The 27,548-nt window shown below is 46.3% G+C and overlaps 1 pseudogene; it reads right to left on the bottom strand.

Annotated features, from left to right (window-relative positions):
- On the bottom strand, positions 1 to 27,548 carry LOC127441593 (macrophage mannose receptor 1-like; annotated as a pseudogene).

The following is a 27,548-nucleotide window of genomic DNA, read 5'->3' as shown; positions in this document are numbered from 1 at the left end:
TAAGAGTCATACACACCCTGAATATCATGAGGGTGAGTAAATGATGAGAGAATTTTCAATTTTGGGAGCCAATGTATGAAATCATAAATTGAAAAACAACTGACAATCTCTGTGTTATTTAGGATATTTATTTACACACATTTCAAATGTACTCAAAACACAAAATAGTGAAAACTGTAACGAAAAATAAAAGATATTACATATAAGAAAATTGAGCAGAACATTAGGAGAAAATTGTCTTCATCAAATCTTTATGAGACAAGAAGCAGATCTGCTGGGTTTGTCTTCATAATTATTTCAAGACTTCATTATTCAAATATTACTGCAACATTACAAAGACAAGTATAAGTCCTCCTCAAACCCACAAAAAAGTTATGCACACACACAAACACAAGATCAATTAATGAAAAAATACAGTTGTTAAAAAAAGATAAATAATAAAACATGAAAAAGTGGCTCCACTGATGGAGGTAGAGATGAAGGAAAACAGCTTGATTTAGTCTTCATGCACAAAAAAAAAGAGAGAAAAACAAGAACAATGTAAAAAAAAAAAAAAAAAAAAAAAAAAAGATTACAATTAAATGTTTAGACACAAACAATTTGATGACAATCCCAACCTCCTTCCCCAAAACACACTACATTTACATGTGCTTCAAAAGTTACAATTTAGTCTGACTGAAAAATTACGAATGTAAAGTCAGACTAACAGATCTAGATAATGCGATTACAGCTTGGCTTTATCCAGCATGTATATGCATTAATAGCTGCATAATTGGCTTTGGCATTGTGTGTATGCACACTCCAAAAAAACAGAGGTGACACAACATGTATTTAAAACTTCCTCAGCTGATATCCTTGCTTTAAATATTCAATAAAACATTGTGTCATGTATACTTGGACAGCGAGATAAACACAGTAGCTCGATTACACAAAAACCTACTGTATTATAAAACTGTGCATGTAAATGTACTGACAGTCACTCAGTCACTCACTCACCATAGCTGGTGCAGATGAAGTTGAGTTTGTGTGTTTGAGGAAGGCTGACCCAGCGCTGATCTCCTCCAGACTGAACTGCTCCAACTCTCACAGTATCACTGCAGTCTTCCACTCCTGTCCCGTTACCTGCAGCCCAGTTCTGATAACACAAGATCTCGCCATTCACCCAAAACCAGATGCCCAGAGTGCAGGAGTGACGTAGACCCAACCACACTTCAGCAGTGGAGGCTTTTCTAGCCACATTCATCACACGACGCTGAATCTGTTCAGAGTGAACTGACACCAGATCCACATGATTCTCTCTGCAGTATCTCAGAGCTTCATTCCAGCTCAGATTCTGTTTAACCAAAACCAGTTTATCTAAAAAAACAAAAAAACAAACAAAAAAAAACATCAAGAGATCAAAAACAGAAATGCATTAAGGGATTTTAGTTAAAGAGGAATGATTTCATCAGGTTTACACCTGAAGCCTTACAGTATTGCAAAATCAGATTATTGTTTTGGGTGTGAGAAGATCTACTCACCTTCATGACAGACAAACTGAGTTTTTATATCACACTTCCAGTCACCCCATTGCCCACGGTCTGACTTGACCCAAACCACTGCACAGTTTTCATTCCCCCCAACATTATCAGGTATGTTTGGCCTCCAGTTTCTGAATGAGGAGTCACTCTGATCTGACCACTCCCATGAGTCTCTGAACAGACCGATCCAGACTCCATCTGTTATGTGTGCATCATTCCTGATCTTCTCAATCTGTTGATTCTCAGTCTGGTTCCTCACACCGACCAGATCTGTGTGATTCTCTCTGCAGTAATTCTGAGCATCTCTCCATGTCATATTTTGATGTACAGGGATGTATCCTTTACTGCTGTCTTTATAAGAGAATAAATAAACAAATCTTGCTATTGATTTACAGTCATTAAGAGACAAATTATGTGATTTCTGCACCACTATGTCACAAAATGCATTTGCAAATTTTTTTTTCAAAAAGCTTTTTGAATACACCCTCTCTTCGTCATTGGTCAGATAAACAGATCGTCCCACCCCAAACTCACAACACTGTTTGAGTCAATGATGCTGCATCAGATTGGCCGAGACGCTCAAACAGAGCAATGTTGAAAGTGACATAAATCAACCTATGAATGTCTTACATATAGTTGACTCTGCATATTAAGCTGGGATAGGAGAAACTATTTTAATATTGAACAAATAATGAAGTAAATAAATCACACTGTTTCTCACTGTTCAATAAAATGTTTTTCTGTCATTGTTTTTATTTTTTTAAACAAATTATTTAAAAGATGAAGAGACTGTGTACAGCACATAATTCACACCACAGACTGCTGCACTCACCATTGTAACATATGAAAGTTAAACTCTTATTACAAGGATAATCATTCCATTGTCCAGGATTCATGTTACTACAGTTACCATCACCATTCGGTTGTCCCTGTACCCAGATGCGATATTGTGAATTATTTCCTGTGTAGAACGCAGGGTCACCCAGAGACCATTTCCATTTATAACTGACGGTCATCTGCAGTCCAATCCAGACATACTGAATCTGATCATCATTCACACTCTTCAGCAGCTCTTCTATGTTGTTCTTGTTGTCGATGGTGGCCAGATCTGTGTAATTCTCTCTGCAGTATCTCTGAGCTTCAGTCCAGGTCAAATTCTGATTCACAAAGTGATACTGACGTGGAACACATGCAGATGAACTGAAGACAGCTGAGAAGAGGAAAAATATTGAGACAAACTTACACAATTCACAAGGATCATACTAATCATAATAAAGAAAAACTTATACACACTCACTCACCTGAGAGAATAAGAGTGATAAATGTTTTTCGCTCCATTTCTGAGGAGATGAAGACCATTAAAATCTCAGATGAAAGCATGAAGTTCAGAGATTAATTCAAGATAAATTAACAGTTTTTTAGCAATTAGATGAGAACATGAAAACCATAAAATGATAACAGAAAAGAATTAATAAGACAATGACTATAGAAAAGGTCTTACTGGTTTAATGAAAGATCATGAGAGTTTCTCTTACTCTAGTTGTGTCTGTTTCTCTCTTAATTCCTGTGTGTCTGTGTCTCCTTCCTTCATCAGTTCATACTGATATTCTGGATCTGTTTTTCAGCTCCTCCCATCAAGTGTGTGTATCACTCAAAACATTGTGTTCATTGTGTTTCTTCCTTATTATGTATTTTTTTCTTTCTCAGCCAATGGCTCTTTCTTCTGATGATGACATTGACCTTTAGTGTGTGTCCAGAGTGTTCAGCTGTAGGTGTGTGTATGTGTTTTGTTGTGTTAAAATTATAACATGTCGTGACTCTCAGGCTGCTTGATTTGAATAGGAAAGAAAAAGAATTTGTGAATGTGCGTGTTGTGTTATTATTGGAAACTAAATTTAAAACATTTGGTCTACAGATATGCATCAGGAAACTCAGTAAACAAATAAACAAGCAAATAATAATAATAATAATACATAAAATAAAATACAAAATAGAAAAATGTCTCTGTAAGGACTAAAACCTGATGTCACCTGAAATGTTTGTCTGAGGGTCTCAGGGTATAGAAAATATCACTAACACATTATTAAAAAACATTATAAATCAATGGAAAGTCCCCATAGTGATAGAAAAACGTGTGTGTGTGCGTACATGCATGCAGGAGTTATAAAAAATCGCAGCCAGGACATTATATTTAAAATAAATAAATAACAATTAATATATGTGTTGTGTTTAAGTGGTTTTGTTAATTCGTTACACTATCAGAATAATGAACATTACAGTTAGTCAGGGACTCTCATTTGATAGACGAAATAGTCTCGGTCATGTTCAGGCCTACATGGAATCTGTTCCCACAAGATTCTGCAGAAACCGTCACAGTTTTTCAGGCAAAAATAAACAGTACCTCTAGCGAAACTGAACAAAGAACGGGTAACCACAATGACGGTCACAACCAAAAACAACATAGTGATTAAAATATGAGCTGTGACAACAAATAAAACAGCAACAGCATAAATAAAAGCAGCAAACAGTAAAAGAGCAACAGAGTAATCTGCATAACTCAGAATCAGAATGAGCTTTATTGCCAAGTGTTCTCATGTACACAAGGAATTTTTTGGGTGATAGAAGAAACAAGTGCACACAGAACATTACAGTGAGACAGAATATAAAACAAGGAGGGAATATAAATAGACATACAAATAATAGGACATATAACAAAATGGTGTATGCACATGTGCAAAGTAGGGGTATGTACAGTTATTGAATTAAATATGTGAATTTACATATGTACATGAGATATGTATTTACATTATTGCACTATGGGGGGGGGGGGGTCCTGAGGCAGTTTAATTGTTCATGAGGAAAATGGCCTGAGGATAAAAAAAATTCTTGTGCCTGTATGTCCTGGCGCTCAGTGCTCTGTGGCGCCGGCCAGAGATCAACAGTTCAAAGAGGGAATAATTCATTCATGCCACAGTGCATTGCAGGGATCTCGAGTACCCATCATCATGTTATTACCCACAGATTCCACACCTTCAGAAGTGCTCAAGTTCAACAGAAATGCAGATTTATCTCCATCTAACACTGTTTTAATCATCACTCCTCTAATTCTTGTAAAAATATCATACATGCAGTTCCCTATCTGTCACTCACTCGACGTTGGTGTCGATGTAGTGACACTAGGGGTCACTCTTGGGAGCCCGAGACACCTCTGGTCTTTGATAAAAGGCCAATGAAAATTGGCGAGTGGTATTTGCATGCCACTCCCCCGAACATACGGGTATAAAAGGAGCTGGTATGCAACCACTCATTCAGATTTTCTCTTCGGAGCCGAACGGTCATGCTCATCGAGCTAAATAGCACTGTTCATTCACCTCTGCTGGATCTGACGGCGCATTTCAGCGGCTTCTCCCTCCTCTGCACTGGTGCACTGCAGAGAACGCCCCTGGGCGCTTCGGCAGAAAAACTAGAGAGTATATTTTCTGAAAGAGCATTTTTCCCCTCTAAAAAGAGTATATATTTCTCTAAAAGAGCGCACACACGGAACATCTTTTTAAAGACGCGTCTTTTTAAAGATGCCTTTCCGTTCGTGTGTTATTCCTGGTTGCGGTCGATTTCTCTCAACTTCGGATGGTCATGATCGCTGTCTTTCGTGTCTGGGCGCGACCCACACGGAGGCAGCGTTTATGAATGGCTCATGTTCTCACTGCGAGAACATGACCATGGCAACGTTGCGGTCGCGGCTTGCTTTTGTAAGAAAGCAAGCCACCCCAGCGGCTTCCCGCCTTGGTCCTCCTACCTACGGGTTTGAGGTCAGCGCGGCTGGCGCTGGGGGCGATTTGGGGACCTCAATGGGATCGCCTCCGCCGGGTTCCCCCCCGCGGACCTCCCATTCCCCAGCACGCTCGTCTGCCCCAATCGGGCTTCCGGATGAGTTCGCCGGCTCGTCGCACGGCGAGTCTGGCTTCTCGTTCGAGGCCCGCGAAGATGATGAGCTTTCGAGCGCAGCGTCGGAGAGCGGGCTTGTCCAGTCGGACGCAGAAGCCTCAGCTGGGCTTCCCCCTTCGGGGACGGTCGCCCAGTTACAGGCCGACGCCGAAATGACGGACATGCTTTCCCGGGCGGCCGCGAGCGTCGGGCTAGAGTGGAACCCTCCGCTCTCCCCTGAACCCTCGCGGCTTGATGATTGGTTTCTGGGCTCGCGGCGCCGCTCAGACCGGCCGCGCCCCGCTCCAGTGCCATTCTTCCCGGAGGTGCATGAGGAGCTGACGAAGTCGTGGGAGGCACCTTTTACTGCCAGAACCCGGCTCCGCAGTTCCCCCGCTCTCACTACCCTCGATGGCGGGGCGGCCAGGGGCTATACGGCGATTCCCCCGGTGGATAAGGCGCTCGCAGTGCACTTATGCCCGCAGAGCGCCGCCACCTGGCGTGGACGCCCTAAGCTCCCCTCCAAGCCCTGTAGGCTCACGTCGTCCCTGACGGCCAAGGCCTACAGCGCTGCTGGACAAGCCGCCTCTGCCCTGCACGCCATGGCTCTCCTGCAGGTCCACCAAGCCAAGGCACTGAAGGAACTGCACGAGGGTAGTTCCGCCCCAGATTTGATGCAGGAACTGCGCTCAGCGACCGACCTCGCCCTCCGGGCGACGAAGGTCACAGCGCGGTCTCTTGGGCGGACGATGGCCACACTAGTGGTCCAGGAGCGCCACCTGTGGCTCAACCTGGTCGAGATGGGCGAGGCCGACAAGACACGGTTCATTGCTGCCCCCATTTCCCAGGCGGGCCTATTTGGCGACATCGTTGAGGACTTTGCCCAGCAGTTCTCGACGGTAAAGCAGCAGACGGAGGCAATCCGGCACATCCTGCCCCGGCGCGGCTCAAGACCCCGCACCCCGTCTGCTCGTCGCCAAGGGCGTCCCCCTGCGGTGACTGCACCGGCTCCGCCGCAGCCCGCCCCTCCGGCCCGGCCCCGGCGTGGAGCCCACCGCAGGAAGCCGACGCCACCCGTCTCTCAGCCGACACCGAAGAACCCACGGAGGTCTTCGAGGCGCCCCTGAGACGGACAACCCAGGGACGAGGGAACCCACTCACCTGGAGCTGGTAGAAAGACCACTCCATCCCCCGGTGGAGGGCCGGGTGGAAAATCTTTTGTTGCCTTTTCGTTTGATTTCGCCGTACGCCCAAGTGGCTGCGGTACCCAACAGTTCAACAAAAGAGCGGCTTCCTTCCTCCCTGGGTCACATACCCGTTGTGTACGGTCGTCACTACGACTACCGTCCACGGGCTTTATCTTGCAGGATTGGCGCTCCAGCGGTGCCCTTTTCGCCCCTGAGCGCCCAGCTGTGGCACAAATCCACCCCCGATGTGACAGCCTCCACGGGTCGCGAGGACAGGCCTCTTCCTCCCCCGTCCCAGGCTGTTCCGGGGGTGGTCACAAGGAGCCAGGTAAGTGCTTCGATGTCCCTAGACTCAGCACGGCCACGACGTGCTGTGGCACCTCGCGCTCCGCCCCGCCGCGAGGCCCCACCTGCCGGTACGTCCGACGACGTTGTCCCCTTGGTTCCCCTCGCACGGAATTTGGATGCATGGCTTGCACTTCCCAATCCGTCGCGGTGGTTGATCCGGACCGTCCGACTCGGCTACGCGATTCAGTTCGCCAGGCGCCCGCCCAGGTTCAGCGGTACTCACTTCACCTTCGTCAAGGGCGAAAACGCTGTTACTCTGCGCGCGGAAATCGCTACCCTCCTACGAAAGGGCGCGATAGAACCTGTCCCTCCAGCCGAGGTGAAGAAAGGGTTTTACAGCCCCTACTTCATCGTACCGAAGAAAGGCGGTGGGTTGTGGCCAATCTTGGACCTGCGAGTACTGAACCGGGCTTTACACAGACTCCCGTTCAAGATGCTGACGCAAAGACGCATTTTAGCGAGCGTCCGGCATCAGGATTGGTTCGCGGCGGTAGACCTGAAGGACGCGTACTTTCACGTCTCGATCCTTCCTCGACACAGACCCTTCCTGCGGTTCGCGTTCGAGGGTCGGGCGTATCAGTACAAAGTCCTCCCTTTCGGCCTGTCCCTGTCTCCTCGCGTCTTTACGAAGATCGCAGAGGCTGCCCTTGCCCCGTTAAGGGAGGTGGGCATTCGCATTCTCAATTATCTCGACGACTGGCTAATCTTAGCTCACTCTCGAGACGTGTTATGCGCACACAGGGACCTGGTGCTCTCGCACCTCAGCCGATTAGGGCTTCGGGTCAACTGGGAAAAGAGCAAGCTCCTCCCGGTTCAGAGCATCTCTTTTCTCGGCTTGGAGTTGGACTCAGTCTCTCTGACGGCGCGCCTTACGAACGAGCGCGCCCAGTCGGTGCTGGCCTGTTTGAAGGCGTTCAAACAGAAAACAGCGGTTCCACTGAAACTTTTTCAGAGGCTCCTGGGGCATATGGCATCCTCGGCGGTGGCCACCCCGCTCGGGTTGATGCATATGAGGCCGCTTCAGCACTGGCTCCAGACTCGAGTCCCGAGACGGGCATGGCGCCACGGGACACACCGCGTGGCCATTACACCGGTCTGTCACCGTCTTTTCAGCCCTTGGACCGACCTCTCGTTTCTACGAGCAGGTGTTCCTCTAGAACTGGTCTCCAGGCGCATCGTGGTCACGACAGACGCCTCCAAGACGGGCTGGGGCGCTGTTTGCAACGGGCACGCAGCCACCGGCCTCTGGACGGGTCTGCGGCTGCGTTGGCACATCAACTGCCTCGAGTTACTGGCAATTCTGCTCGCCCTGCGGAGGTTCCGGCCGTTGATCCAGGGCAAGCACGTGCTAGTTCGGACAGACAGCACGGCAGCGGTAGCATATGTCAACCGCCAAGGCGGTCTGCGCTCCCGCTGTATGTCACAACTCGCCCGCCGTCTCCTCCTCCGGAGTCAGCAGCACCTCAAGTCGCTGCGAGCCACTCATATCCCGGGCAACCTCAACGTTACAGCGGACGCGCTGTCACGGCAGGTTCCCCGCAGGGGAGAGTGGAGACTCCACCCCCAGGTGGTCCAGCTGATTTGGAGTCGATTCGGTCGGGCTCAGGTGGACCTGTTCGCCTCCCAAGAATCCTCCCACTGCCCGCTCTGGTACGCCCTCACCGAGGCTCCTCTCGGCATAGACGCACTGGCACACAGCTGGCCCCCTGGCATTCGCAAATACGCATTTCCCCCAGTGAGCCTACTTGCACAGACACTGTGCAAGGTCAGGGAGGACGAAGAGCAGGTCATCCTGGTAGCGCCCTACTGGCCCACCCAGACATGGTTCTCGGACCTCACGCTCCTCGCGACAGCTCCCCCTGGCAAATTCCCCTGAGGAAGGACCTTCTTTCTCAGGGACGGGGCACCCTCTGGCACCCGCGCCCAGACCTCTGGAATCTCCATGTCTGGCCCCTGGACGGGACGCGGAAGACCTAGGTGGCCTACCACCCGCGGTGGTAGACACGATCACTCAGGCTAGGGCCCCCTCTACGAGGCGCCTGTATGCCTTGAAGTGGTCTCTGTTCGCTAAGTGGTGTTCTTCTCGACACGAAGACCCCCAGAGATGCGCAGTCGGATCAGTGCTTTCCTTCCTGCAGGAGAGGTTGGAAGGGAGGCTGTCCCCTTCCACCTTGAAGGTGTACGTTGCTGCCATAGCAGCACACCACGACGCAGTGGAGGGTAAGTCCTTAGGGAAGCACGATCTGATCATCAGGTTCCTAAGAGGCGCTAGGAGGCTGAATCCCTCCAGACCGCTCTTCGTTCCCTCATGGGACCTCTCCGTAGTTCTTCAGGGCCTACAGAGAGCCCCCTTTGAGCCTTTGCAGTCAGTCGAGCTGAAGGCACTCTCCCTGAAGACTGCCCTCCTGACTGCGCTCACTTCCATCAAGAGGGTAGGTGACCTGCAAGCGTTCTCTATCAGCGAAACGTGCCTAGAGTTCGGTCCGGGTTATTCTCACGTGATCCTGAGACCCCGACCGGGCTATGTGCCCAAGGTTCCCACCACTCCTTTTAGGGACCAGGTGGTGAACCTGCAAGCGCTGCCCCAGGAGGAGGCAGACCCAGCCCTGGCGTTGCTGTGTCCGGTGCGTGCTTTGCGCATCTATTTGGATCGCACGCAGAGCTTTAGACTCTCTGAGCAGCTCTTTGTCTGCTTCGGTGCACAGCGGAAAGGAAGCGCTGTCTCCAAGCAGAGGATCGCCCACTGGCTTGTTGATGCCATATCTATGGCATATCTCGCCCAAGACATGCCGCCCCCGGTAGGGCTACGGGCCCATTCTACCAGGGGTGTGGCGGCTTCTTGGGCTCTGGCCAGAGGTGCCTCTCTAACAGACATTTGTAGAGCAGCGGGCTGGGCAACACCCAACACCTTTGCAAGGTTCTACAACCTCCGGGTGGAACCGGTTTCGTCCCAGGTAGTGGCACGCAACACAAGCGGATAAGCCCGGGATAGCCGGCCGGGTGTATCGCTTGCACGTAGCGCCTCCCACCTCCTTTTGAGCTGAAGACGTGCGCTGTTAATTCCCAGTAGTGTTCACAAAAGTTGTTCCCTGGTTGATTTCCTCCGAGCCCTGTGGCAGTCGAGTCTTCGGAGAGGCTCACTGCCGGCCCAGTACACGTGCTATCTAAGAGCCCGGTGCTGGGGTAGGTGCTCCACATGTGGCGGTTCCCTGTAAGGCTAACCCCATGCGATCTATATCTTCCGCTAGCTCGTTTCCCTGCTGGCAAACGGCGTCTTCCTTGGGCAGAGCCCCTCTGCCCCAGTCTCCATGTTGTAGTACCTCCTCCCCCATTGGGCAGGATCTACCTTGAAGGCTCTCCACATGGTTGGAAAGACCATGTGATGTATTCTTCCACTTAAATATCCCCCCTCTTGGGGCGAGGTGTGGTCTCCGCAGTGTCCTCCCCTTGGGAGGGACACCCCCCGACTAGACCTGGCGGCCCAGTCGGATAATCCCCCTTCTTTTTTAGGGAGTGGAAAAAGAGAAGGGGAAAAGAGGCCACGACTGGGTTAAGCCCGTCTCTATCTTTGGGTAGTCGACTTGTCCCCAAGTAGGGCCGTTCGACACTCATAACTGTGTTGGGGGAGGTTACGTGTCGACCTGGTGCGCTGGCTATGAGGCACACAGCAAGTCTGCCCACCACACACCGCCAGTTCACGTAACACAGTTCAGCCTTGTGGCGTTTTGTATAGGGACCCCTAGTGTCACTACATCGACACCAACGTCGAGTGAGTGACAGATAGGGAACGTCATGGTTACTGGTGTAACCTCCGTTCCCTGATGGAGGGAACGAGACGTTGGTCCCTCCTGCCACAACGCTGAACTACCCGCTGAAATGGCCGGACCTTATATCGGCTCCTCAGCGTAAAACCTGAATGAGTGGTTGCATACCAGCTCCTTTTATACCCGTATGTCCGGGGGAGTGGCATGCAAATACCACTCGCCAATTTTCATTGGCCTTTTATCAAAGACCAGAGGTGTCTCGGGCTCCCAAGAGTGACCCCTAGTGTCACTACATCGACACCAACGTCTCGTTCCCTCCATCAGGGAACGGAGGTTACACCAGTAACCATGACGTTTTTATGACCTCATATTTCTTGAGTTTATTTATGCTTTAATAATTAATTTGTCACACATCAGGACTATTTTAGTGTACTGCTTAACGCTGACAGGTGATTATAAATAGTGACAAATATAATGGTGACCAATATTCATATACATTCCAACATAAAAACCTATTATTATATTATTTGTCAACTACCAATGTGCTTATTTTTAGTGAAAGAAACCAGTTGTTGTGTCTGTTTAATGTTTTACAAATTTTACACATGGGGCCCATGATAGTGCCTCACTTTCACTAGGCTTAAAAAAGGACCCAAAAGTTTTCTTGAGCAATACAGTCACTTTCTGTGATGAACAGAATAAAAGGCGTTATGGTTCACAAATTAAATCAAATAATGAATAAAGCACTTAAATCAAACATGGTGACTAATTTGAAAACATCAAACCTCATTGGTTCTTGTGACATGACATCATGACGTTTGGTCCCAAGACGTAATGGGAACTAATAAGGTTTGATGTTATCAACGTAGCCACCACATTTGATTTAAGCGATTTATTAATGTTTTGGTTTGATTTGGGAGTGAACAATGACTTAAATTTCATAAAGATTTGATTATAAAGATTTGGAATATGGTGCATGAGTTGTATCATTTTTCCTTTTCAAGCTTGACAGACCAGGAACCTTATTCACTGCCATTAAATGGCAAATAAATCCTGTGAAGACTCTTTCATAAGATTCCGCTGCAGTTTCCTTCTTACACTCATGAATTTCCATGGTGGTCTATGCTGGTTTATGTTGTTTAGTGCTGGTCTAGCTGGTGGACCAGTATACCATTGCTTTTTTCAACAGCAAAACATAGTTTGTTAGGCTGATCAACCAGCATGATTTTTTTAGTAAAGCTAGATGGAAGGAAGTCTTGCTGGTTTAGATGATGTTTGGGACATCAGCATCCCATGCTGGGAACCAGCAATAAAAACACAGCATACAATTTTGATGATGACAAAATAATTTTACAACTAGAAAACCACACAAACTCACAATAAATAAATAAATAAGTAAATCAAATAAATAAAAAGTTACATCAACCAAACATCCAAATGCGCTTGGCCCGTGTCTTTAGTGACTCTAGTGACAGAGTAACAGCAACAGCAACAGCAGCGCTTCAGATCATGTTAATTTACATCTGCCATGTGGCTCCTAGAACTAAGGGCTTGTGTTTATGCATGAGTTTGTCATCGAATCCGATCGACTTGAGTAGTGTGTGATCCTTGTCGTTTGGTGTTTGATGGCTAGTTTTTATCATAGCTATTTGCAAAGATGGTAAGTGTTTACTACTGTATTTAGTATGAATTTAAAATTTGTAAGTTTTGTTGTGTGGTCCAGCCTTAAGAAGAGATGAGAGGAAGCATTTCTTGAGGAGTTTTCTGTGGAAGCATTTAATATGTCAATGTATGTAAACGTTTTTTTTTTTTTTTTTTTTTTTTTTGCAGGATTACTTGAGCAGTTGTACATTCCTGTTTTTCTACATTGGAAGAATGGAGAAAACAACAGTTGATTCATGCACCGTTGATTTATAGGCATGGACAACTTTGTTGAGATGGTCCACCAAATTTGACTTTTCTGACTCCTCCAATGTCTTCAACATCCCTAACAGTGTCCTATTAAAATGTTCTGCAGGGTTGCATTGTGGATATTAAGGGGTTGTTCGTGAATCTCTTTTCCCACATAAGCTCTGCAACTTTTGGAAGAGGTTATTCTCAAACTCCTTTCCTTAGTCGTGGTGAGTCTTTGATGGGATTCCAAAGTACATTATGAAATCATCAAATATTTTCCTATATATTTTCTAGCTGTCATCCCAGATTTATTTCTGGTTGCATATGCCTGCGTGAACTAAGTGAAATCGCCTATAATCTCTAGGATGTATTCTACTCCCCCCTTTGCTTTTCTCCAGGTGCAGGCAGTCGATTGAAATTATTTTGAATGGGGCCATTGTTTCAATGTTTTGGATTGGGGTTCTTCTTGTTCTGTTGGGCTTCTTTTGTCTTAAAGATCGACACACTTTCATGACATAATGCTCCATCTCTTCTCTCATTCTAGGCCAGAAGAAATGTTTGTGGGCTGCTGCAACAATGCAATAAGCTCCCAAATGACCCATGTATTTATGTAAGTATTAGTAGATCATCTCTTTGAAGCATTAAAAGGACAACTATCTGGGTTAGGGACATTGTCTTTCGCTGCAGGATTTCACTGTCACCTAGGCAAGGCCGTTCTCGCAAGAGCAGTCTGATGGCTATAGGCTCCTTTAGTTTTCTTTGTGTTTAAGTCGAATGTACTTATTTTTCAGCTCAAGCACACAAGTGATGACCATGTCACTTTTTTTAGCCTTCCAGATGTCTTGCTCTGTAAGCTGTTGACCCCTCTCTGATGTATCATTCAGTTCCTCAGGTAAGGCATCCATGTTGCAGGTGATCACAGAGACATAGACAAGCTTTCCTTTTTGTTGGGCTTTCAAAGCTCCTACAATTTACTTTAGAACTTCTGGTTACATTCAGCACACCTGGGAACATTCTCTGCCGACACCTTTAATGGGCATTGGCCTTCGTTACAAGAAGTCTCTGTTCTGTTACATCTCTGTTTGCTGTTCCAGGTCTCTATTTGAGAGTAAAGTGATAGTCAGCCAATTCCTCTACCCAACGTTGACCTGAAGCATTGAGTTTTGCAGATTTCATGGCATACGTCAGCAGGTTGTTATCACAGTAGACCATGAAGTGTGGAGCATGGAACAGGTAGTCACGGAAATGCTCTGTGATAGCCCATTTAAGTGCCAGGAACTCCAGCTTTCCACAGTGCAAATTATAGTTCTTCTCTGCAGGAGTCAATGATTGTGACCCATAGCCTACTACTCAGAGCTTGCCATCCATCTGTTGGTACAATACTGCCCATAATTCTTGTTCTGAGGCATCTACATGTAATACAAATGGCTTCTCAAAGTCTGGATATGCCACAACATGTGGGTTTGACAGCTCTGTTACTTGCCTCTCTAATGATTTCTTAAATCTTTCTGTCCACTTGACTCCATCCACTTACAAATCAGACAGCATTCCAGGCCGCATCATCAGAGCATGCATGAACCAACTGTCTGGCGTTTTTATCGGACATTTTCAACCTTTCCCTCTCCTTGTCTGTGGTCCCCACATGCTTTAAAACATCCACCATTGTGCCTGTACCAAAGCAATCCAAAATCACTTGCTTAAATGTCTGCCATCCTTTTGCTCTGGCCCCATCATCAGCAAATGCTTTTAGAGACTAATCAGAGATTACATCTGCTCTGTGCTGCCTGCCTTACTGGACTCACTGCAGTTTGCATACCGCAACAACCGCTCCACTGATGATGCTATTGCATCTACACTACACACTGCTTCTCCCACCTGGAAAAAAGGAACACATATGTGAGAATGCTGTTTGTAGACTACAGCTCAGCATTCAACGCCATAGTGCCCTCCAAGCTTGATGTGAAACTCCGGGCTCTGGGCTTAAACAGCTCACTGTGCAGCTGGATCCTGGACTTCCTTTCAAGCAGACACCATGTGGTTAGAATGGGCAGCATCATCTTCTCATCACTGACCCTCAACACTGGAGTCCCATAGAGCTGTGTTCTCAGCCCACTCCTGTATTCCCTGTACACACATGACTGTGTGGCAACACACAGCTCCAATGCCATCATTAAGTTTACTGATGATACGATGGTGGTAGGTCTGATCACTGACAATGATGAAACAGCCTACAGAGAGGAGGTGCACACTCTGACACACTGGTATCAGGAGCACAACCTCTCGCTTGTGGTGGAATTCAGGAGAAAAGACAAAGAACACAGCCCCATCACTATCAATGGAGCACCGGTGGAGAGAGTCAGCAGCTTCAAGTTCCTCGGTGTCCACATCACTGAGGAACTCACATGGTCCGTCCACACTGAAGCCATTGTGAAGAAGGCTCACCAGCACCTCTTCTTCCTGAGACGGCTGAGGAAGTTTGGAATGAACCACCACATCCTCACACGGTTCTACACCAGCACTGTAGAGAGCATCCTGACTGGCTACGTCACCGCCTGTTACGGCAACAGCACCGCCCTCAACAGCAAAGCCCTGCAAAGTGTGGTGCGAACTGCCAGACACATCAACGGAGGTGAGCTTCCCTCCCTCCAGGATATCTACTGTATACCAGGCGGTGTGTGAAAAAACTCGGAGGATCATCAGAGACTCCAGCCACCCGAGCCATGGGCTGCTCTCACTGCTACCATCAGGCAGGTGGTATTGCAGCATCAGGACCCGCACCAGCCGACTTCATGACAGCTTCTTCCCCCAAGCAATCAGACTTTTGAACTCTTGATCGCTCACGATACATATATCAGCACCGCACTTTATTAGCCTCAGACTGGACTCACATTTTATACTTCTCTGAATAACACACTGGTAACTGACTATCAACCGACAGCTGAATGTCAGCGCAACACTTCATATTAATTTCCACTGATTACACGATCAGATTTTTGTATACAGTCTTCTTATTTTGTGTATACTGTATATTTTATATTATTAGGTATATATAGTATATTGTGTTGTTAACAAGATGTGCAAACTGTGTTATGTGTAAATCAGATGTTTATTGTAATTGTCATACTGCTAGGTTGCTTGAAACCGCACCCAAGACTTTCACCCACTGTTGCACTTGTGTATATGGTTGAGTGACAATAAAGGGATTAGATTGATTTGACTGGTTGTGATGGAAGTGGTTGTGAGGATGGGCTTTCTCTATTCTTTGACTTGTTTTTCCTTTCCACCCTGGGTTTTGTCAATAGTTCGCATAGAGGCTTTAAAATCAGCTTATGTTCCACAGCATGTTCCTTTTATATGTACTGTAGTGACTGTAGTTTTGTAGCAGATGTGTTCTAATTACATACTAGAAATAGTCTGGAATGCTTTAGCTGTCGGGGTGGAGTTTAGCAGCTTCAGCTCCAGTACTGAACAAAATGCATTCAAAAGAGTTTTGGCAAAGGTGTGTCCCTCAAACATCCCTCGAGTGGCTCCCCCCGAAAGTACCGGACAATAGGCACACAATATGGGATGTCCCACCTAACAGAACAGTTGGCAATCCCAAAAAAAATTTATATGAATGAATAGGGAAGTTGAGGGGGAATTATAATTTATTATAATTGAAAATCTTTTCCAGCTGTTTTTATAGTTATTTTTTCAACTTAACTTAGTAATCCACTTAATAATAGTCAAATGTTTTATGCTCAGGCTATATGGCCTTGTTTATCTTTAGTTTTCATGAAATTCCCTGATATTGTTGTTATTGTCAGTAAATTTGATTTATTGCTATTCATCCATGAAAATTTTCTGCATGGGAAGGTTACACCAGCATGGGTAAAAAAGAAACGGGACAACCTCAAACAGAAATATAAAGTAAGTGAATATGCTGTTGCTTGTTTTCTGTATTGTCATAGATACTACTACACTGCCACAAGACCTAAATCATATGCCTTTTAACATGATTTTAGCGTTATCATTGGTGTGTAAAGTTACATTCAATTTTACAACTTCGTTGTATGCCATGAAATCATAATGCTGTAAAACCTAAAACAATGATTTAAATAACTTTACAGCTCAAATAAAACACAAATTTTAACAAAAGAATGAATGTTTTTTATAAAATTATATGCTTCACATTTCTGCATTTAAATCCTCCAAAAATTAGCCTCTGTTCACTTCCTTTTGTTTCTTTTTGTTTTCCCACACCTGTTACAGGATCTTAAGTGTCCACAGTCAGGGGTCAGCACAGAGGGAGGGGAATCCACAGTAGCATCCTGGAAGTGGTATGGGGTGATGGATGCTGCATTAGGAGAGGCCCAGCAGAGGAAGGAGAGAAAAGAGAGAGATAGAGAGAGAGACAGAGACAGAGAGAGAGACAGAGAGAGAGGGGAAGAAACCAGGAGCAGAGTGGAAGAGTTTAGGGAGAGAATGGAGAGGAGAGAGGAGATGAGGCATGAGGAGATGAGATGGAGGGATGCAGAGATTAGAAGATGGGATGAAGAAATGAGGGGAGGAGCTGCATCATGAGAGGAGAGGTTCTTCTCCTTAATGGATGTCCTCACAAAATCTTTGTTAAAGTAATTGTTTTAAATTAAAAATTATTATAATTAAATTAAATTGAATTTAAATGGAATTAATACACTCTTATTTCATATATTACATTATACTCTATGTTCCATAACACTGTCTGGTGTGATTTTATGTTTTATTCCACTAGAGTGCTTTTGGAATTAACCCAAAAAAGTAAATCATAGTACTTGATAACTTTTTTTGGATTGATGTGATATACATTTGAATTATGCTGTTATGGATAGGGTGCATTTCAGTTTAGACGCCACACTTCCATTTAACTGGGGTGCAAGGTTGAGCATGTCCTCCTGAATACAGGTAAATGGAGAGTGTGTGAAAGAAGCCATTGGTGGAGAGCACCCCTGGCAAACAGTCATCATGGAGGAGTGTGCAAACACAAAGAACACAGACAACCACGTTAAATGCAGACACAGTTATTAATGGGACTAGCGATAGTGTAAGGATCCCTATACAAACGATAGGTAGGTTGAATGCACTTGTGTTTACCTGTGTTAGTGTATTGTTATCTCGGTTCATAACATATACCATATTTGGTTAATTTCATGGTTAATTTCAACAGAAGATTTTATTGGTCAAAAAACAACAGTTTTATCAGAATCCAATCCAATAATATTTTGCAATTTGGGTGGCATCAAATGACAAACAACCATAAAAAAAAAACCTATACAAAAATGATTGTCCATTGGAGGAAACGTCAATATTTTATGTAATGTTTAAAATATTATTTAAAGTAATATATTATTTTATTAATGCATATATCTAAAACCAAGGGTTTGAATAATGAATTTTAATGCTACTACTACTACTACTACTACTACTACTACTACTAATAATAATAATAATAATAATAATAAAATAAAATAAAAATCAAATATGAATTTATTGTTATGTTTAATCTAGTGTGTGAGTTCCCTATCTGTCACTCACTCGATGTTGTGTCAATGTAGTGACACTAGGGGTCACTCTTGGGAGCCCGAGACACCTCTGGTCTTTGATAAAAGGCCAATGAAAATTGGCGAGTGGTATTTGCATGCCACTCCCCCGGACATACGGGTATAAAAGGAGCTGGTATGCAACCACTCATTCAGATTTTCTCTTCGGAGCTGAACGGTCATGCTCACTGAGCTGAATTCCCATGACTGTTCATTCACCTCTGCTGGATCTGACGGCACATTTCAGCGGCTTCTCCCTCCTCTGCACTGGTGCACTGCAGAGAATGCCCCTGGGTGCTTCGGCAGAAATAAGAGTATATTTCTCTAAAAGAGTATATTTCTCTAAAAGAGCGGCACACACGGAACGTCTTTTTAAAGATGCGTCTTTTTAAAGATGCCTTTCCTTTGTGTGTTATTCCTGGTTGCGCTCGTTATCTCTCGCCTTCTGACGGTCACGATCACTGTCTTTCGTTTCTGGGCACTGCTCGCGCGGAGACAGCGTTCATGGATGGGTCATGTACTCATTGAGAGGACATGTCCATGGCAACGATGCGGTCGTGGCTTGCCTTCGTAAGAAAGCAAGCCACCCCAGAGGCACCCCGCCTCGGTCCTTTTACCCACCGGTATGAGGCCAGCGCAGCTAGCACTGGAGGTGATTTGGGGACCCCAATGGGACCGCCTCCGCCGGGTATCCCCCCGCGGACCTCCCATTCCCCAGCACGCTCGTCTGCCCCGATCGGGCTTCCGGATGTGTCCGCCGGCTCGTCTCACGGCGAGTTCGTCCTCTTATTCGGAGCCCGCGAAAGTGATGAGCTCTCGAGCACAGCATCGGAGAGCGGGCTCGTCCAGTCGGACGCGGAAGCCTCAGCTGGGCTCCTCCCTTTGGGTGCGGTCACCCGGTCACAGTCTGACGTGGAGATGATGACATGCTTTCCCAGGCGCCGCTCAAAGCCACGCCCCGCCCCCGTTCCTTTCTTCCCGGCAGTGCATGAAGAGCTGACAAGGTCGTGGGAGGCACTTTTTACTGCCCGGTCCTGATATTTTCAGCTTCCCCGCCCTCACTACCCTCGATGGTGGGGCGGCCAAGGGCTATTTGGCAATCCCTCGGTGGATAAAGGCATTCGCGGTGCACCTATGCCCGCAGAGCGCAGCCACCTGGCGCGGGTGCCCAAAGCCCCCGTCCAAGGCCTGTAGGCTTATGTCGTCTCTGACGGCCAAGGCCTTCGGTGCCGCTGGACAAGCCGCCTCCACCCTGCACGCCATGGCTCTCCTGCAAGTCCGCCAAGGCGCTATAGGAACTGCACGAGGGTAGTTCCACCCCGGGATTGATGTAGGAACTGCGCTCGGCAACCGACCTCACTCTCCGAGCGACGAAGGTTACGGCGTGGTCTCTAGGGCAGACGATGTCCACATTAGTGGTCCAGGAGCACCACCTTTGGCTCAACCTGGTCGAGATGGGTGAGGCTGACTATTTTGCAGGTTTGGCGCTCCAGCGGAGGTCTTCCGCCCCTGAGTGCCCAGCTGTGGTACAAATCCGCCCCCGATGTGACAGTCTCCACGGGTCACGAGGACAGGCCTCTTCCTCCCCCGTCCCAGGCTGTTCAGGGGGTGGTCACAAGGAGCCAGGTAAGTACTTCGATGTCCTTGAACTCAGCACGGCCACGACATGAGCACGGCACCTTGAGCTCCACCCTGCCACAAGGCCCCACCCGCCGGTACATCCGATGAGATTGTCCCTTTGGTCCCCCTCGCACGGAGCTTGGATGCGTGGCTTGCGCTTTCTAATCCGTTGCAATGGCTGGTCCAGACCATCTGGACCGTCCGACTCGACTACGCGATTCAGTTCGCCAGGCATCCGCCCAGGTCCAGCGGTATCCACTTCACCTTGGTGAAGAATGACAACGCTGCTACCTTGCATGCGGAGATCGCCACCCTCCTACGGAAGGGTGCGATAGAACCTGTCCCTCCGGCCGAGATGAAGAAGGGGTTTTACAGCTCCTACTACATCGTACCGAAAAAAGGCGGTGGGTTGCGGCCAATCTTAAACCTGCGAGTACTGAACCGGGCTTTACACAGACTCCCGTTCAAGATGCTGATGCAAAAATGCATTCTGGCGAGCGTTTGGCATCAAGATTGGTTTGCGGCGGTAGACCTGAAGGACGCGAAATTCCACGTCTCGATTCTACCTCGACACAGACCCTTCCTGCGGTTTGCATTCGAGGGTCAGGCATATCAGTACAAGGTCCTCCCTTTCGGCCTGTCCTTGTCCCCTCACGTCTTCATGAAGGTCGCAGAGGCAGCCCTTGCCCTGTTAAGGGAAGTGGGCATTTGCATTCTTAACTATCTCGACGATTGGCTAATCCTCGCTCACTCTCGGGACATGTTGTGTGCACACAGGGACTTGGTGCTCTCACACCTCAGCCGATTAGGGCTTCGGGTCAACTGGGAAAAGAGCAAGCTCCTCCCAGTTCAGAGCATCTCTTTTCTCGGTTTGGAGTTGGACTCAGTCTTTTTGACAGCGCGCCTCATGAACGAGTGTGCACAGTCGGTGCTGGCCTGTTTGAAGGCGTTCAAACAGAAAACAGTGGTTCCACTGAAACTTTTTCAGAGGCTCCTGAGGCATATGGCATCCTCAGTGGTTGCCACCCCGCTCGGGTTGATGCATATGAGACCGCTTCAGCACTGGCTTCAGACTCGACTCCCGAGATGGGCATGGCACCGCGGGACACATCATGTGGTCATCATGCCGGTCTGTCACCGTCTTTTCAGCCCTTGGACCGACCTCTCGTTTCTACGGGCAGGTGTTCCCCTAGAGCAGGTCTCCAGGTGTGTCATGGTCATGACAAATGCCTCCAAAATGGGCTGGGGCGCTGTTTGCAATGGGCACGCAGCTGCCGGCTTATGGACGGGCCCACGACTGCATTGGCACATCAACTGCCTCGTGCTGTTGGCAATTCTGCTCACCCTGCGGAGGTTCCGGCCGTTGATCCAGGGCAAGCACATGTTAGTTCAGACAGACAACACGGCAACGGTAACATATGTCAACCGCCAAGGCGGTCTGCGCTCTCATTGTATGGAGACAGCAGCACTTCAAGTTGCTGTGAGCCACTCACATCCCGGGCAACCTCAACACTACAGCAGACACGCTGTCATGGCAGGTTACCCACAGGGGAGAGTGGAGACTCCACCCTCAGGTGGTTCAGCTGATTTGGAGTCAATTCAGACAGGCACAGGTAGACCTGTTCGCCTCCCAAGAATCCTCCCACTGCCCTCTCTGGTACACCCTGACCGAGGCACCCCTCAGCATAGACATGCTGGCACACAGCTGGCCTCCTGGCCTATGCAAATATGCGTTTCCCCCCAGTGAGCCTACTTGCACAGACTCTGTGCAAGGTCAGGGAGGACGATGAGCAGGTCATCCTGGAAGCACCCTACTGGCACACCCAGACGTGGTTCTCGGACCTCACGCTTCTTGCAACAAGGAAGAAGGACCTTCTTTCTCAGGGACGGGGCACCATCTGACACCCACAACCCGACCTCTGGAATCTCCATGTCTGGCCCCTGGATGGGACATGGAAGACCTAAGCGGTCTACCACCCGTGGTGTTAGACACGATCACTCAGGCTAGGGCCCCCTCTATGATGCACCTGTATGCCTTTAAGTGGTGTCTGTTTGCTAAGTGGGGTTCTTCCCGACGGGAAGACCCCCAGAGATGCGCAGTCGGATTGGTGCTTTCCTTCCTGCAGGAGAGGTGGGAAGGGCAGCTGTCTCCTTCCACCTTGAAGGTGTACATTGCTGCTATAGCAGCACACCACAGCACAGTGGATGGTAAGTCCTTAGGGAAGCACGACCTGATCATCAGGTTCCTGAGAGGCGCCAGGAGGCTGAATCGCTCGTTCCCTCATGGGACCTCTCTGTAGTTCTTAAGTTTAAGGCACTGTCTTTGAAGATTGCCCTCCTGACTGCGCTCACTTCCATCAAGAGGGTAGGAGACCTGCAAGCGTTCTCTGTCAGCGAAACGTGCCTGGAGTTTGGTCCAGGCTACTCTCACGTGATCCTGAGACCCTGACCGGGCTATGTGCCCAAGGTTCCCATGACCCCTTTTAGGGACCAGGTGGTGAACCTGCGAGCGCTGCCCCAGGAGGAGGCAGACCCAGCCCTGTGCTGTGTCCGGTGCGTGCTTTACGCATCTATTTGGATCGCACGCAGAGCTTTAGGATCTCTGAGCAGCTCTTTGTCTGCTTTGGTGCACAGCAGAAAGGAAGCGCTGTCTCCAAGCAGAGGATCGCCCACTGGCTCATTGACGCCATAGCTATGGCATATCACGCCCAGTACGAGCTGCCCCCAGTAGGGCTACAAGCCCATTCTACCAGGGGTATAGCGGCCTCCTGGGCCCTGGCCAGGGGTGCCTCTCTAACAGACATTTGCAGAGCAGTGGGCTGGGCAACACCCAACACCTATGCAAGGATCTACAACCTCCGGGTGGAACCTGTTTCATCCCAGGTAGTGGCACGCAATACAAGTAGATAAGCCCGGGATAGCCGGCCGGGTGTATCGCTTGCACATAGCACCTTTCACCTCCTCTGAGCTGAAGACGTGCGCCATTAATTCCCAGTAGTGTTCACAAACTATGTTCCCTGGTTGACTTCCTCCGAGCCCTGTGGCAGTCGAGTTTTCGGAGAGACTCACTGCTGGCCCAGTACACGTGTTAACTAAGAGCCCTGTTCTGGGGTAGGTGCTCTGCATGTGGCGGTTCCCTGTAAGGTAACCCCCTGCAATGTATATCTTCCACTAATTCGTTTCCCTGTTAGCAAACTGCATCTTCCTTCGGAAGAGCCCCCTCTGCCACAGTCTCCATGTTTGTTGTAACTCCTCCCCCATTGGGTAGGATCTACCATGAGACTCTCCACATGGTCGGCAAGACTGATCTCCTCCAGACTGAACTGCTTCGACTCTCTGTCCATCACTACAGCCTTTCACTCCTGTCCTGTTACCTGAAGCCCAGTTCTGATAACACACAACCTCCCCCCTCAACCAGATCCACATGTTCATGGCACAGTAGTGGTGTAAACCCAACCACACTCCAGCATGGAGGCATTTTTAACCACATTCTTACCCGACGCTGAATATTACTGCATCATTACAAAGACAATTATAAGTCCTCCCCAAACCCACAAAAAAGTTATGCACACACGCAAAAACAAGATCAATTAATTAACAAATACAGTTGTTAAAAAAAGATAAATAATAAAATATGAAAAAGTGTCTCCACAGATGGAGGTAGAGATGATGGAAAACATCTTGATTTAGTCTTCATGCAAAAAAAGAAAGACAGGAAAAACAATAAAATGTCAAACAAATTATTAAAATTAAATGTTTAGACACAAACAATTTGATGACAATCCCAACCTCCTTCCCCCAAACACACTACATTTGCATGTGCTTCAAAAGTTACATTTCAGTCTGACTAAAAAGTAATTAATCTTTACAATATGTCATGTAAATAATTTAGTCTGACTGAAAAATTACGAATGTAAAGTCAGACTAACAGATCTAGATAATGCGATTACAGCTTGGCTTTATCCAGCATGTATATGCATTAATAGCTGCATAATTGGCTTTGGCATTGTGTGTACGCACATTCCAGAAAGACAGAGGTGACGCACAACATGTATTTAAAACTTCCTCAGCTGACATCCCTCCTTCAAATATTCAATAAAACATTGTGTCATGTATACTTGGACAGAGAGATAAACACAGTAGCTCGATTACACAAAAACCTACTGTATTATAAAACTGTGCATGTAAATGTACTGACAGTCACTCAGTCACTCACTCACCATAGCTGGTGCAGATGAAGTTGAGTTTGTGAGTTTGAGGAAGGCTGACCCAGCGCTGATCTCCTCCAGACTGAACTGCTCCAACTCTTACAGCATCATTGCAGTCTTCCACTCCTGTCCCGTGACCTGCAGCCCAGTTCTGATAACACAAGATCTCGCCATTCACCCAAAACCAGTTGCCCAGAGTGCAGGAGTAAAGTAAACCCAACCAGCAGTGGAGGCTTTTCTAGCTGCATTCGTCACACAACACTGAATCTGTTCAGAGTTAACTGACACCATATCCACATGATTCTCTCTGCAGTATCTCAGACCTTCTGTCCAGCTCAGATTCTGTTTAACCAAAACCAGTTTGTCTGGACATAAAACAGTCCTGTTCCCTGTGGCCATCGACGAGTCTGTCCAGTTCCCTGTAGTCACTGAGCATGTCCAGTCCCTGAGGCTGTTAACGAGCCCATTCAGTTCCCTGTGGCTGTCAACAAATCATAAAACTAATCAACTATGAGAGAAATCAAAAACAGAAAAACACTAATGGATTTTATTTAAAAATGAAGGATTTTTTTATGTTTTATACTTGAAGACTTATTGCAAGTCAAAAGATTGTGAAAGGATCTACTCACCTTCATGACAGACAAACTGAGTTTTACCATCACAGGTCCAATCATCCCATTGCCTTTTATCTTTCATGATCCAAAGCACCGCACAGTTTTCATTCCCCCCATCATTATCAGATTTGTTTGGCCTCCAGTTTCTGTATGAGGAGTTACTCTGATCTGTCCACTCCCATGAGTCTATGAACAGACCGATCCAGACTCCATCTGTTATGTGTGCATCATACCTGATCTTCTCAATCTGTTGATTCTCAGTCTGGTTCCTCACACTGACCAGATCTGTGTGATTCTCTCTGCAGTAATTCTGAGCATCTCTCCACGTCATAGTTTGATGTACAGGGATGTATCCTTATCTGCTGTCTTTATAAGAGAATAAATACAGTTCTCACTGACATTGATTTACAATGATTAAAGGTACTGTAAGGGATTTTAGCCATTTTGGAACTTCCACCAGACTTAGCTGTTGAATTAGCCATGCCCCCTCTTTCTAAAACCCTGCAATCCAAAGACACATGTGTACTTGGAGACCATTGCAATCAGAGATGGAGCAGATTGGGATAGATGGGGAGGAATCCCCTGAGCATTTTGTGGGAGCAGGACACTGTACCAGGATTTATGTTTGACAAGTAGAAAGTCTTCTGATTGGCTTCTAAACAAACAATCTGACCGGGGCCAGTGAGTATCTTTTTTGCCACAGTTTACCGAGACTAGGGCTGTTACAGAGATGGATATGATTCTTCATGGCACCTTTTTCCAGAGGTGGGTAGTAATGTGCTACATTTACTCCGTTACATTTATTTGAGTACATAGATTTATTAGTGGATACTTTTTACTCTATAGTAAATTTCTGATTTTTTTTTTTAACTTTTATTCGTTACAATGGGTGACGTTCCATTTGTTCCATTACTGGTTTAATTAAATAAGTTTTAATAAATGCGCAATTTATCGAGAGATTTGTTTTTTTTACGACAGCGGAAATTACAGTTGCGCTCTGTCACTCAAGTCCAGTTCATGACTGCAGCAGCAGCAATCGCTCAAAACAAACACTTTCTTTCGTCATGCAATGTCTTCATTTTACACCAAGACGAGCAGATATTTCAAGAGAATTGCAGCTGAAGCTTAAGAAAACTCATTGCGGTGAGTTTTGGCGATTGCGATAACATGAGTTTTCCAGTGTTTTGGTGATGGTAATTTTCAGGGTGATTCTGTAACTATGGGCTCTTATGACCTCAGTTTCTAAGTATACATTTTTATATCATTGCTGAAATATAACACCGCCTACAGTATAAATCCGTGTAATCATTCGAGTTAAATGTAAATGACTTTTGCTCTGCCAATCATGTGCATAAGTGACTACTGAATCTCATCTCTGTGTGTGCACACTGCACAGCAACTGTGCGTTTGACAGATGTGGCGTGTTTTTTCTCATGGACAACAGAGAAAAAGCTCTGAACTTAAGCCTAATATGTTTCCAAATACAGAGATAAGGTGCAGTTTACCCTTACTGAACTGAACTAATGATCTGAATTCTTTCTACACTGAAAATACTGTAACTACACTGAACTAAGTATCCAGGACAAAGCATAATCTTGCTTTGTTTTAGTCAGCGTTATATATGATTAGGCCAGTGGAATATTGTTCACGGTTTTTACTAGAAACTGGTTTCCAAACTTCTCTTCTAATTTACAGATTCGTCCAGATCTGGCAAACATCCTTATAGTGATAGTTCAGCCATTTACCCCACTCTCATGTTATTCCAAACCCATGTGACTTTCTGTATTTTGTGGAACCCAAAAGATGTTAGACAGAATGTTAGAGACTGACAGTCTTAGTCACCATTCACTTTTAAATTATGTCTGACATTCCCTTAATTGTGTTGCACTGAAGAAAGTCATATGATTTGAAACAACATGAGGGTGTATGGTGACAATTTTCATTAATAATAATAATAATTGTAATATTATTATTATTATGTAATACAAGTTAAATGTATATTATGTAATGGAATATTGGGAAGTAAACGTCCATTATGTTACAAATGAAAATAACTAGTTACTTGCTACTTGAGTTTTCTTTCAATTGGATACTTTTTACTCTTACTCAAGTAATTATTTATATCAATACTTTTACTTCTACTTGATTAATTATTTTTTTCCAAGTAATTGTACTTTTACTTGAGTACAGTTTTTGGCAACTCTACCCACCTCTGCCTATTTCAGTGATATCTGGTAGGTTATAAGGGTGTGTTCTGTATGTCATTAAAAAATCATTTACAGCACCTATTTGATGAATTTAATAATAAAATAAGGCTGTTGCACTCACCAATGTAACATATGAAAGGTAAGATGTTAGCACAAGGAAAATCATTCCATTGTCCAGGATACATATCACTACAGTTACCATCACCATTTGGTTGTCCCTGTGTCCAGTTACGATACTGTGAATTATTTCCTGTGTAGAACGCAGGGTCACCCAGAGACCATTTCCACTTATAACTGCCTGTCTTCTGCAGTCCAATCCAGACATACTGAATCTAATCATCATTCACACTCTTCAGCAGCTCTTCTATGTCGTTCATGTTGTCGATGGTGGCCAGATCTGTGTAATTCTCTCTGCAGTATCTCTGAGCTTCAGTCCAGCTCAGTTTCTTATTCACAAAGTGATACTGACGTGGAACACATGCAGATGAACTGAAGACAGCTGAGGAAAATATAAAGACAAATGCATACAATTCACAGCGATGAGACTGATGTTAGTAAATCCAAAAAAAAAAAAACACACTCACCTGAGATAATAAGAGTGATAAATGTTTTTCGCTCCATTTCTGAAAAGATTCCGACCTTTAAAATCTCAGATATGAAAGCATAAAGTTCAGAGATTAATTCACAATATATTAAATGGACAAA

This window comes from Myxocyprinus asiaticus, chromosome 1, assembly GCF_019703515.2.
Source record: "Myxocyprinus asiaticus isolate MX2 ecotype Aquarium Trade chromosome 1, UBuf_Myxa_2, whole genome shotgun sequence".
NCBI lineage: Eukaryota > Metazoa > Chordata > Actinopteri > Cypriniformes > Catostomidae > Myxocyprinus > Myxocyprinus asiaticus.
Note: the sequence above shows the minus strand (reverse complement) of the source record. Positions and strands in the feature narration are given on the sequence as shown.